Source organism: Manis javanica, chromosome 17 (assembly GCF_040802235.1).
Source record: "Manis javanica isolate MJ-LG chromosome 17, MJ_LKY, whole genome shotgun sequence".
NCBI classification, from domain to species: Eukaryota; Metazoa; Chordata; class Mammalia; order Pholidota; family Manidae; genus Manis; species Manis javanica.
In genome coordinates, this window is record NC_133172.1 from 6,220,631 (window position 1) to 6,230,972 (window position 10,342).

Here is a 10,342-nt window from a genome sequence, read left to right on the forward strand (position 1 = left end):
CTCGGAGCCCTGCCAGCTGCCTTCCCTCCTCCTTCATTCCGCGGTGTTCCTCGTCCTTCACGTACCCTTGGCTGCAGCTCGTCTGGCCTCTTTGCTGTTCCCCCCGAGGTCATGCTTTGTGTCTGTAGCCTTTGGTCGCTGAGGGATACATTTTAACTCCTTATTTGCTTATAAGAGCCTAGTAACCCCACAAGCCTGAGTTCAAATGCCTTCTCTTTCATGAAACCTTCCTCAGTCCTACTAATCAGAATCAATCATTTTTTCCTCTCTCTTCCTCATTGCTGGCCTACTGTGTGTACCACTTTACCCATGTGGGCCTCTCTCATTTATATCTGGCTGGTTTGTTCATCTCTCCATACCTTTACCCAACAATACTTTCCTGAAAGCCTGTGTGTCACTGGCACTATGCAAGGATATGGGGATGTAATGGGGAGCAGAAAGCAGACATGGTGCCTGTGCTCCCGGAGCTCACGGTCTTCGGGTGGAGGGGGACAGTAAGAGCACAATGAAACCCGCCAGCTAAACCCACAGCTGTGACCAGAGCAAGGGAGATGGGCAGATGGGTGTGTGTGTGTGTGTGTGTGACTGCAGTCTCCTTAATGTCAGTGACAGCCTCTGGCTTGGTGGAGCAGGCAGTAGGATAAGTCAGCTATGGCATGTAATGACGTACATGTTCTCTATCGTGGGTTGATCTGTGTACCCCCAAAAGATATGTGGAAGTCTTAGGCCCAGTAGCTGTGAACATGACTGGAGTAGGGTTTTTGCAAGTGCGACCAAGTGAAGATGAGGTCACCCTCGATTCGGTGGGCCCTAATCCAGGACGACTGCTGTCCAGTAAGGGGAGGAGACAAGACACAGACAGACACGGGGGAGATGGCCGTGGGAAGACAGGCCGAGACTGGAGTGGTGAGTTCACGAGCCGAGGAGTGCCAGGGGGAGGCGGCACCACCTCAAGCTAGAGGAGACAGACTGGAGCGGATTCTCCTTCCAGCCTGCGGAAGAAACCCTCTCTGACGACACCTGGACTTCAGACTTCCAGCCTCCGGAACAGTGCAGGAATAGGTGTGTATTGTGTCAGGCCATCCGGTTTCTGGTAATTCGCTGCAGCAACCCTAGGAAACTAACGTCGCCTCTGGAGGGCAGCGCATGCCAACTAGGGCACAACACAGCAGCGCACCGAGGTGTGGGTAAATGAGTGAACTGGAGGAATGGTGGTTGAATAAATAAAAACAGTGCTGTCTGCTTTCTTCAATGTTAAGAGGCCAGAGTCAGTTCAGGATATTTTTTTTCGGTTCCAGCTCTTTTAAGAGGAAAAGAAACAGTGTATTCACAGTGAACAACACCATCATCAGTTGAGCAGGCGGAACTGAATTACTTAATTGCCCCCGGGGCTCTGTCTTAGAAATGAAGCTGTGTTTTTGTCAGTGTGGCTAGTGAGGAGTATAAAATACCAGAATTATTAAATATCAAAACAGCAGCAGGTCTTTCCTCTCCTCCCTCCGAGGCAGCATCCGGGCCCTTCGGTCTGCAGCCCCTGCGTCCTCGGGCGTTTTGTGCTTGTCTCTCTGGTTGAGATGGTTCACTTCCAGATGGAGCGGCAACGACACCTTTTCCCCTTTGCTTGTTGTGAACAGTGGTTAGTATTTGTGTTCCATTTTATATTTTCAGAGCATTTATGGTTGTTGGGTTCCATAGCATGCAGGAATTTGTGACGTTTCCATGTTTTTTTGTTTGTCAAGGGTAGAGAAGGAGAGGACCAAGATGTTCCAGGGACACCTGTAAGCGACACAAGTCAGTTACTTACTCATCTGGGGTGCTGCCCCCTTTCGTCCTGGAGTCCCTTCCCCTCCTGTTTGCCTCCCGAATCCTCGCGCGCGGCCATCATAACGCCACTTGTGTGGCACCTCCTCAAGTCTCCCAAATCTCCATTGCATCATTTTCCTATATGACGTTTCATGTCGGTGGGTTTTCCCAAGCAGGTTGTGAGTCCCTGGAGGACAGGGAACCACACTCCCCCAGTGAGTACCAAGGATCTGCCTCTTAAGTGTTGCAATAAATGAGTGAATGAGCAAATGAAGTATTTCAGGGAAGTGCCCCGTGCGGGGGCTGCTGGATTCCGGCCAGAAACCGGCACTCAGATACATGTCTCCTGTCCTGTGAGAGCCGAGGTAGTCACGGTTGTCAGAGGCGCACAGGTGATGCCACTGCAGCAATGAACTGGGCCTTGCGCCATTCCTGCTAGAAAGGGGGGGCAATTTGTTAAGTTTCAACCCAGTTGACAAAGGAAACTGGTGAATTTACTGGATGTATTTTAGAAATTTGAAAATTGATGATGAAACGAGAAAGAGACCCCAGTTACAGGAAGAGTCCTGGCACAAAAGGGTGAAAGCTTATAGTGACATAGGTCTTCTGGCCTGCTGGCCTCCCACCAGGAACAGGGCGACCCGGGCAAACACATCCCAGGCGGTTTGCGTCTGTAGCAGTCGAATCCCCTCCGTGACTTCAGTTTTCTGGGGCTCATCAGAAAGCAGCTGTTCTGGGTAGTTCCCTCTAGTTCCAACTTCTTTAAAACTTGAAAATGGAAATATTTAAACTGATATACCACAGGCAGTTACATAGACATTTCTTATAAGAATAACATCTGATAATTTTGGAAGAAGTCGAAAAACGCAGCTGGAACTCACAGTTGGTAATCCCACACTATCCGGGTGTAAGTTCTGTTTAACCTTTGGCTGTATTTCTTTCTAGCCTTTTTAAAAATTCCATTTTAAACACAGCACACACAGTTATGCACCCATTTTGAAAATCAGATGTGCCAAGCATTATCTGGCCTTTTTTGAGCTAGAGCAGCCGTCAGGGACAGCTGAGGGCACGCAGATCGATGTGACAAAGTGTCTTCCCTCCGCCTTCCTTCCCCTCAGCGCAGTGGCTGGTGGGGGCGCAGGCAGCGGGCGGGGCTCCTGGACACCTTCCCTCACCGCCCCCTGGGGAAGTCTGGCGTATTCTGGGGCTTTGGCATTTTCTGCCCTTGCGTGTGTGTAATTGCCGAAATCCTTCCTCCCCGTACCATCCCAGCTATAAAAAGCTAGGCGGCTAAGCTTTTGCTTTTCTAAATTACAGCAAAGTTGGTGATGAAAAAGCAAAATATAAATGAAGGGTTTTGTTGTCTAAATTCCTTTTAAAAGAAAAGATTCTTGCTCTTAGGTCATTTTACTTGACAGATTCTTGGGAAAGGTAGGGGGAAAATGCTTGGAGAATCCTTGCAGTTAATATCTCTGGGTCAGCGGGGGTCAGTGACGCAGGTGTGGTTTTGGAAGGTTTTTGATAGCAGGGGATGGCTTCCAGGAGGCGGCCTAGTAGAGAGGGGCCGGCGGGGGTCTTGGGGTCAGGCAGACCTGGCAGTGAACGCTTGCTCCCCTGGCCCCTGCGCGACTCTGGCCACACTGTCCCGTGCTGAGGAGTATCAGTCTCGCAGCGCTGGAGCCGCTCATGATGGCGCCTGCTCCCCACATGTGTAGGGAGCTTACGTGAACGTACACGTGGAGCTCCCAGCACACAGTAGGTGCTGACTGTGAGCTTGTTCCTTCGGTTTTCCGCAGAGGCTTCTGGGATGTGTGCAGATGGAACAGTCAGTTCATCTGTGGGGCAGTGACCGGCGGTAATGGTGTGCTAGTATTAACCCAGGTAAACATCTTGCACAAAACTATTGGTATAATGTTTATCAGTGAAAAAAGTTCTCATCATATATTATGACTTGAGTTTTCCTTCTCCAATATTAAAAAGATTTGAGTGAGGGTATAGGTCCCAGAATTTTAAAAAATTTGTTTGTTTTGCTGTCATAACCTGCCGTTACATTTTTGTTTTAATTAATTTATTTTTATTAAGGTATCATGGATACACATTCTTTTGAAGGTTTCGCAAGGAAAACAATGTGGTTATTACATTCACTGTTATTATCGAGTGGCTCCCCCATACCCCACTGCAGTCACTGTCCATCGATGTAGTAAGGCCACAGAGTCCCTATTTACCTTCTCTGTGCTACACTATCTTCCCCATGACCCCCCACACACCATGTGTACTAACCATGATACCCCTCAATCCCCTTCTCCCTCCCTCTCTACCCTTCCCCCGCCACCCCTTCCCTTTGGTAACCTCTAGTCCCTTCTTGGAGTCTGTGAGTCTACTGCTATTTTTGTTCCTTCAGTTTTGCTTTGTTCTTATACTCCACAGATGAGGGAAATCATTTGGCACTTGTCTTTCTCTGCCTGACTTATTTCACTGAGCATAATACCCTCCAGCTCCATCCATGTTGTTGTAAATGGTAGGATTTGTTTCTTTCTTATGGCCGAATAGTATTCTATGGTGTATATGTACCACCTTTTCTTTATCCATTCATCTACTGGTGGACACTTAGGTTGCTTTCATATCTTGGCCATTGTAAATAGTGCTGCCGTAAACATGGGGGTGCATATGTCTTCTTGAATCTGAGAAGCTGTTTTCTTTGGGTAAATTCCTAGGAGTGGAATTCCCGGGTTGAATGGTATTTCTATTTTTAGTTTTTTGAGGAACCTCCATACTGCTTTCCACAATGGTTGAACTAGCTTACATTCCCACCAGCAGTGTAGGAGGGTTCCCCTTTCTCCACATGCTCGCCAGCATTTGCTGCTCCTAGTCTTTTCTGTGCTGACCATCCTACCTGGTGTGAGGTGATAGCTCATTCTCTTGAGATGCGTCTTCAGTGATGTCCAGTATATCACTGAACAGAAAGTCAGCCTTTGTCCTCAGAGAAGAGGCATTAGTTTCCAAGGAGTATTGATTGAGCACCTATTCTAGTAGGTGGGGGCCTGGAACCAATGAAGTCAAACCTCTATTTTCTACCTTAGCCTTCAGGAAGTTCAGAATCGGATTTAGTGTATTATACATAGTAATTGTAGCTTCGTGATTTTGTTCATTTGCTTTTTGCTTCCCTTTATCTCTCAAATTTTCAATTTCTAAATTAACAGCCCCATATTCAGTTCAATCACCAAACATATTCTCTGTGCTAGTCTTAAAGGAAAGGGGGGAAAAAACCCTATAAATCTCAGTCTTGGTGGGTTGAAACCGTGTAAACAAACCCTGTAGTTGAACAGAAGCTGTTCCCCACCAAGCCCACACCTACGTCTGTGGAGGGAGAAGACGCAGACCAGACCCAGCACGTGGGACAGGACATCGCAGGAGAGGCCGTAACACGCAGCTTTTGAAATAGATCACTTCAAATTTGAAAAAGAGCACATAGGTTGTAAATAATCGGAAATGAGTAAAAGAAGTAGGAGTGATCAACACACTGGCGAGAAGTTAATAGGCCAGGAAGTAGGTGATTAAGAGGCTCAGTGAGTGACAGTCATGGTGGGGGTTCAAAAAGGGTTTCCTTGCAAATGCAGAATGGGGGAGCAGTGGGTGTTGGATGAGATGAATTCCTTCTCAAGTGTAATTCCAGGGGAGGAAAAAGCCAGGCTGCCGGTGAGAACTAGAGATCACTAGAATTCTACCACTCAGGTAAAAAAAAGACGTAAAGGATATTTACATTTTTGATGTTTTAAACACCCAGCTGCTTGCATGGTTCTGCGTCACTGAGTCACTAGTCGGTAAGGTGTCGCGGGGAAGGGCTCCCTGAAGACTCCTCCTGTCTCTAACAGAAGTTTGGTCTCAGAACCCTTTACATTTTAAGTTTTTGAAGACTCCAAAAAGCTCTTGTTCAGGTGCATTATATCTACCAATGTTTATTGTGTTATTAATAAGTGAGAATTTATCAAATACAATTGGGAAGTTTTGAAGTCACGTCAGCAGAGCACTGCACGCCTTGTCTCTTTCCGGAGTTTGTTATTCCAAGAAAAGCCGAGAATGGAATTGCTGGGAATCACTGCTGCTGCGTCTGAGCACTGAGAGCCAGTTTTCCTGACTGGTGGTTTTTCTCTCACATTCCTGGGGCTTTGGTGGCATTTACGTGGAGGCCCTGCCGTTTTATTGCCTCATGAAATTCCATTTGAATGAGATGCTTGTCATCCAGAGACCTTTTATTTTTGTTGTTCAAATGGAGTCCAAATGTTTCACCATTGATCACTGAAATGGAAAGATCAAAAATTTTCATTTCCTTATTTTTTCTGCTTTAGATCTAATAATATGTCATTTTGCACGCCCTGAGGAGCTTAGCTGGCATCTATCACCTGTGTTCTTTAGATAATATTGCCTTCTGCCCCACACTACCGGATCGGTGATGCAAGGCTATGAAACGAGTGCCAAATGAACATCCAAATGAAAGACTGTCTTTGACGGGTAAGGAATGCTCTGGATCTTTGACTATTGTTGCACTCAGTGTTGTCTTTCTCTTTAACCTTTCCTTCTTTTTCTTCCACAACACCTCTCTGGTTGTAGAGAAAGAAGGGAAACAAAAAATCATGTGCTGTGTAAGGGCCACATTAAGGCAGGGTCATGTTTAGCTCCCCAGGTCAGCATCGCCGATGATCTCGTGTTCGGTAACGTTGTTCCCAAGCCCCTTTCTTATGTAAATCTTGCCCGTGGCCCATCTTTCTTACCCCTGGACACGGCTCCTGCCCTGCCTTCCCTGTAGGGCTTTCATGTTATTCGCACCCACCGCCCGGGCAGCAGGTAGTTTTCTACCAGCCTTAACCCTCCTCCTCCTGGGGCGCCTCCCTTCCCTGCAGGCACCCCGTGCTGCGTTCCTTCTGTCCTTTCACAGCCTTCCTCTCACCAGATCCCTCTCCATCCGTGTGCATCTCGGTCATGCTTCCTCCGCGAAGGCGTGAGTCCACACGGACTGACCCCTCAGCTCCTGTGCACACATCCAGTGTGCACTCTTGAGAGCCTGTGTTTCCTTCCCCTTGGAGACAGGCCCACAGGTGCATGCACCGAGGGGAGCATGAAGAGCCTTGATTCATGCACGCTGGCTTTTGAAGAGTTGGTCTTAGAGGAACAGACATTTGACAGACTGGAGACAGCACGGGAGAAATGTGTGAGCTGAGGTGCGGAGTGCGGACTTCTAAGCTTTGTGTGTGGACGCTATGCCCTAAATTTTTGATGGAAAGGCAAACATTTAGCCACATAATTTGAATGTTTTGAAATGGTGTGTATCCTGTATTTATGAATTTGGGAAAATATGGATCTGTGAGCTGTCAAAAATATTTTGACACATGTTGATTAAAAGGATATTTTCCAGTTCTATCTACACTAACATGAGATACATTGATACTTGAAATATGTGTTTCACAGTGTTCAATAAAAGTGACAATATGAAAATGCGACAGATTAGCAATTTACATAATGCCAACCTGATGCGTTAGGCCATCTGGAGCCTGGGGCTGGGGCATGTGGGAAGGTAAATGGGTGCACAGATGCCCTGGGGTCTGGAGGAAGGAGAGGCAACTGTCTGCAACTTCACCATTTTTCCAGGAATAACTGCTCGTTTGTACTGTATTGAACAGTGAAAGATGAGGGAAGAGTTTTATTAATCTTGTTCAAATTTAGTAGGAATATTATTTCTTAGCTGTCTAATAAACAAATTTGATTTTGTTTAACTGCACAAATTTTGTGTTGGTATTGGCCCTTTGTCATAAAGGCCTTTTGTTATAATGTTAGTACTAGACAATCTGCACAGAAAAATAATCACTCTGCTGTATGAATGTGATGTGGCGCCGTGTGGACACAACTGGAGAGGCTGGTTGACAATGATAAGGAAAGCAGGTCACCTGAGCATGAGAGTCTTGGGCTGGGAGCCGAGCTCTGTGGGGGAGACGGGGGCTCTAGGGTAGAGGCGGGTGGGCGTCCCCGAGAGGTGCCAAAGGCTTTTCCAAAGGGCGGTGAGAGGCAGTGGGGGGTCGGGCGTTGAGTCATCAATCATTTGTGTACCGGTAACATCTGGTTTTTGCATTAGATACCAAAATGTTACTTACAAAGAATTCATGGCTTTGAAATAACACAGATTTCTACTCACCAGTCTTTGCTCAAAATCATCTGTAGAGCAACATATTTCCAAGTCCTATAAAGAAATGATGTTTTCCTTCCAGAAATTATATGAGGCATTTGTTTCCCTTTCTCTTTCTGAGAAAATCTCTCCCTGGCAACCATCAAAATTTGTCTTGTTGGTTTTGACTCTCACTGGGATATTTGTGAACTTGAGAGACACGAAACCCCGCCGCCGTTCTTGGGGGTCCATAGGGCATGGCCTTGCTGTGTGATTGTGACGGATACGGCTCTGTGGGGCTGTGCCTTTGTAACAAGCACAGACGGTTCACCTGCCACAAAGTTGCCTATAAGTCATCTCACATCCACAGACCTGTGAACCGGAATATGTTTCTGGATCTCGCTGGCAAGTCGGAAACGTTGCCCATCTTGGAGAACTCTTGGTTTACATCCAAAGATGGAATGCTGTTGATCTCTGTAAACCCTCTCTCTCACACAGTGCCTGATGGCTGCCTGTTAGTAAATGGATTTGTGTACCATTCATGTTTGTTAATGTTCAGGCAGGTTAGTGTTAGCATCACCACTGACTGATTCGGAAGAAATGATTCATCCTTGTGATACATGTTTCTGGTTCATTGGAACGTCAAGGTAGGAAATGCCACACACCATCCCGCTGCGTGTGAGGCAGGGCGTTGGCATTCTCTTACTGTTGCAGCAGTCAGCACACGTCGGACACAGAATGTCACCCCATGTGGTCGAACTGGGGTCCTTGCTGGCGCCTTCTAACTTTGCTGCCTTTATTAAAGTGTCGAAGACATTAAAAGGAAGAGAAATAGGCCTGGCTCATCTGCTCTTCAACGTCCCATCAGAGGGCTGGCCTGCTTGGAGCCCCACTTCATTCTCCAGGCGGGAGAGGGGTGTCCCAGCACAAACCCGTCCGAGGCTGAACAGCCGGTGGTCATCGTGAAGGCCCTGCGCTGTGATCAGAGGTCAGGCATCCCCAGCAGCAGGTCGGGGGCCGTGACTAGGAGCGCAGCTGCCCGCCTGGATGCCCAGGCTTCAGGCACTTGGCCGCTGAGGAGACAGGAGTCCAGGTGGATTCACACGTGTATCACACAGACAGCAGGCGTCAGGCCAGCAGGGCACCAGGTCCCCACCTCCTTCGCCCTGACACAGGGTGAGCCTGAAGCACATTGAGCAGCCGGCAGGAGGCCTGGGCGGGGGTCACTTCGCTGGGGGAGCCGTCCCCCAGTTACAGCCACGTAGTCTGACAGACACAGAAGCCTGCAGCTGTACCCTGCCGGGGAGGGAGGGAGGGGGAAATCGTGTGCTCACCCAAACACGGGTGGCGCATGGGAAACGGTCTTGTGGCAGCCCCCCCACCCCACTCCCACATGCGGGAACATAGAGGAGAAGCTGCTGCTTGGCAGCTGCCCACAGGGCCACTCGTCTTCCTTCAGTTCGGGAGGAATTATGGGGTCATCCCGCCAAGACCCGGGCCAGTCTGAGGTTCCGCTTTGCCTTCTGTGGCCGGTGTGGGGATGGGCCAGGTTGCCAGCATGCCATGGTGGAGCCGTTCCCTGCGGAGTGCCCTGCCCGCTCCCAGCGTGGGAGGAAGCTTCAGAAGCACAGCATCTGGAGCCCTGTGAGGCTGGGTAGGTGAGGATTTTGAGGTTTTTGAACTTGAGATATAATTTTATTTCAGATATGCTTCAGGGACTGAATAGCCCCATCTTCCATCTTTCTGTGTGACTTAACACACAAAGGCTTGTTTCTTTTTCACTGTACATACCCTGCAGGATTTGGCAGCGTTGGTGTGCCCCACACAGCCATTCAGGGAGCCAAACTGAGGGCAGGAGCTTTTCACATCTTGTAGCTGCAGCATCTGCAACTCATGGTCCCCTCCGTCATCCCAACAGGAAAGGACACAGCCAGAAGGTCATGTACCAGCTCTTCCATGCTTTGGCCTAAAAGTGACCCAAGTCACTTGTGCCCACAGCTTACTGGTCAGAACTGTCTTATGGCCCAACATAACTGCCCAGTCTGGGGAATGTGGGGGAACAGGTGGAATATTAGGGAGCATATTGCCTTTGCCACAGGTGCGCATTTAGGAAGACATGTCTTATTGATGTTCCAAGCTTCTTCATGAACGTCTAAAGTAAATCAACCTGTTAATTCACAGATTTTTCTCACTGTGATTTTCCTCCTGGACAATGAAACAAATAGTATCCATGGTTCATTGTGAGTTGTCAGAAAGTCTCCGTCATTCCTTTGCCAATTTTTTTAGGCACTGCTCACATTTTTATTTAGTAAGAAGTTTTCGGTTTTTCTGAGCAATGTGTACCCAGGTGGGAAGTTTTGAAGCTCCTGTGGTTATTAAAGAGTT

General features: G+C 48.0%; 1 protein-coding gene across 12 annotated transcripts in view; it reads left to right on the top strand.

Annotated features, from left to right (window-relative positions):
* Positions 1–10,342, top strand: part of LOC140847183 (uncharacterized) — a 131,599-nt gene that overhangs the window by 20,566 nt on the left and 100,691 nt on the right. The window lies entirely within an intron of this gene.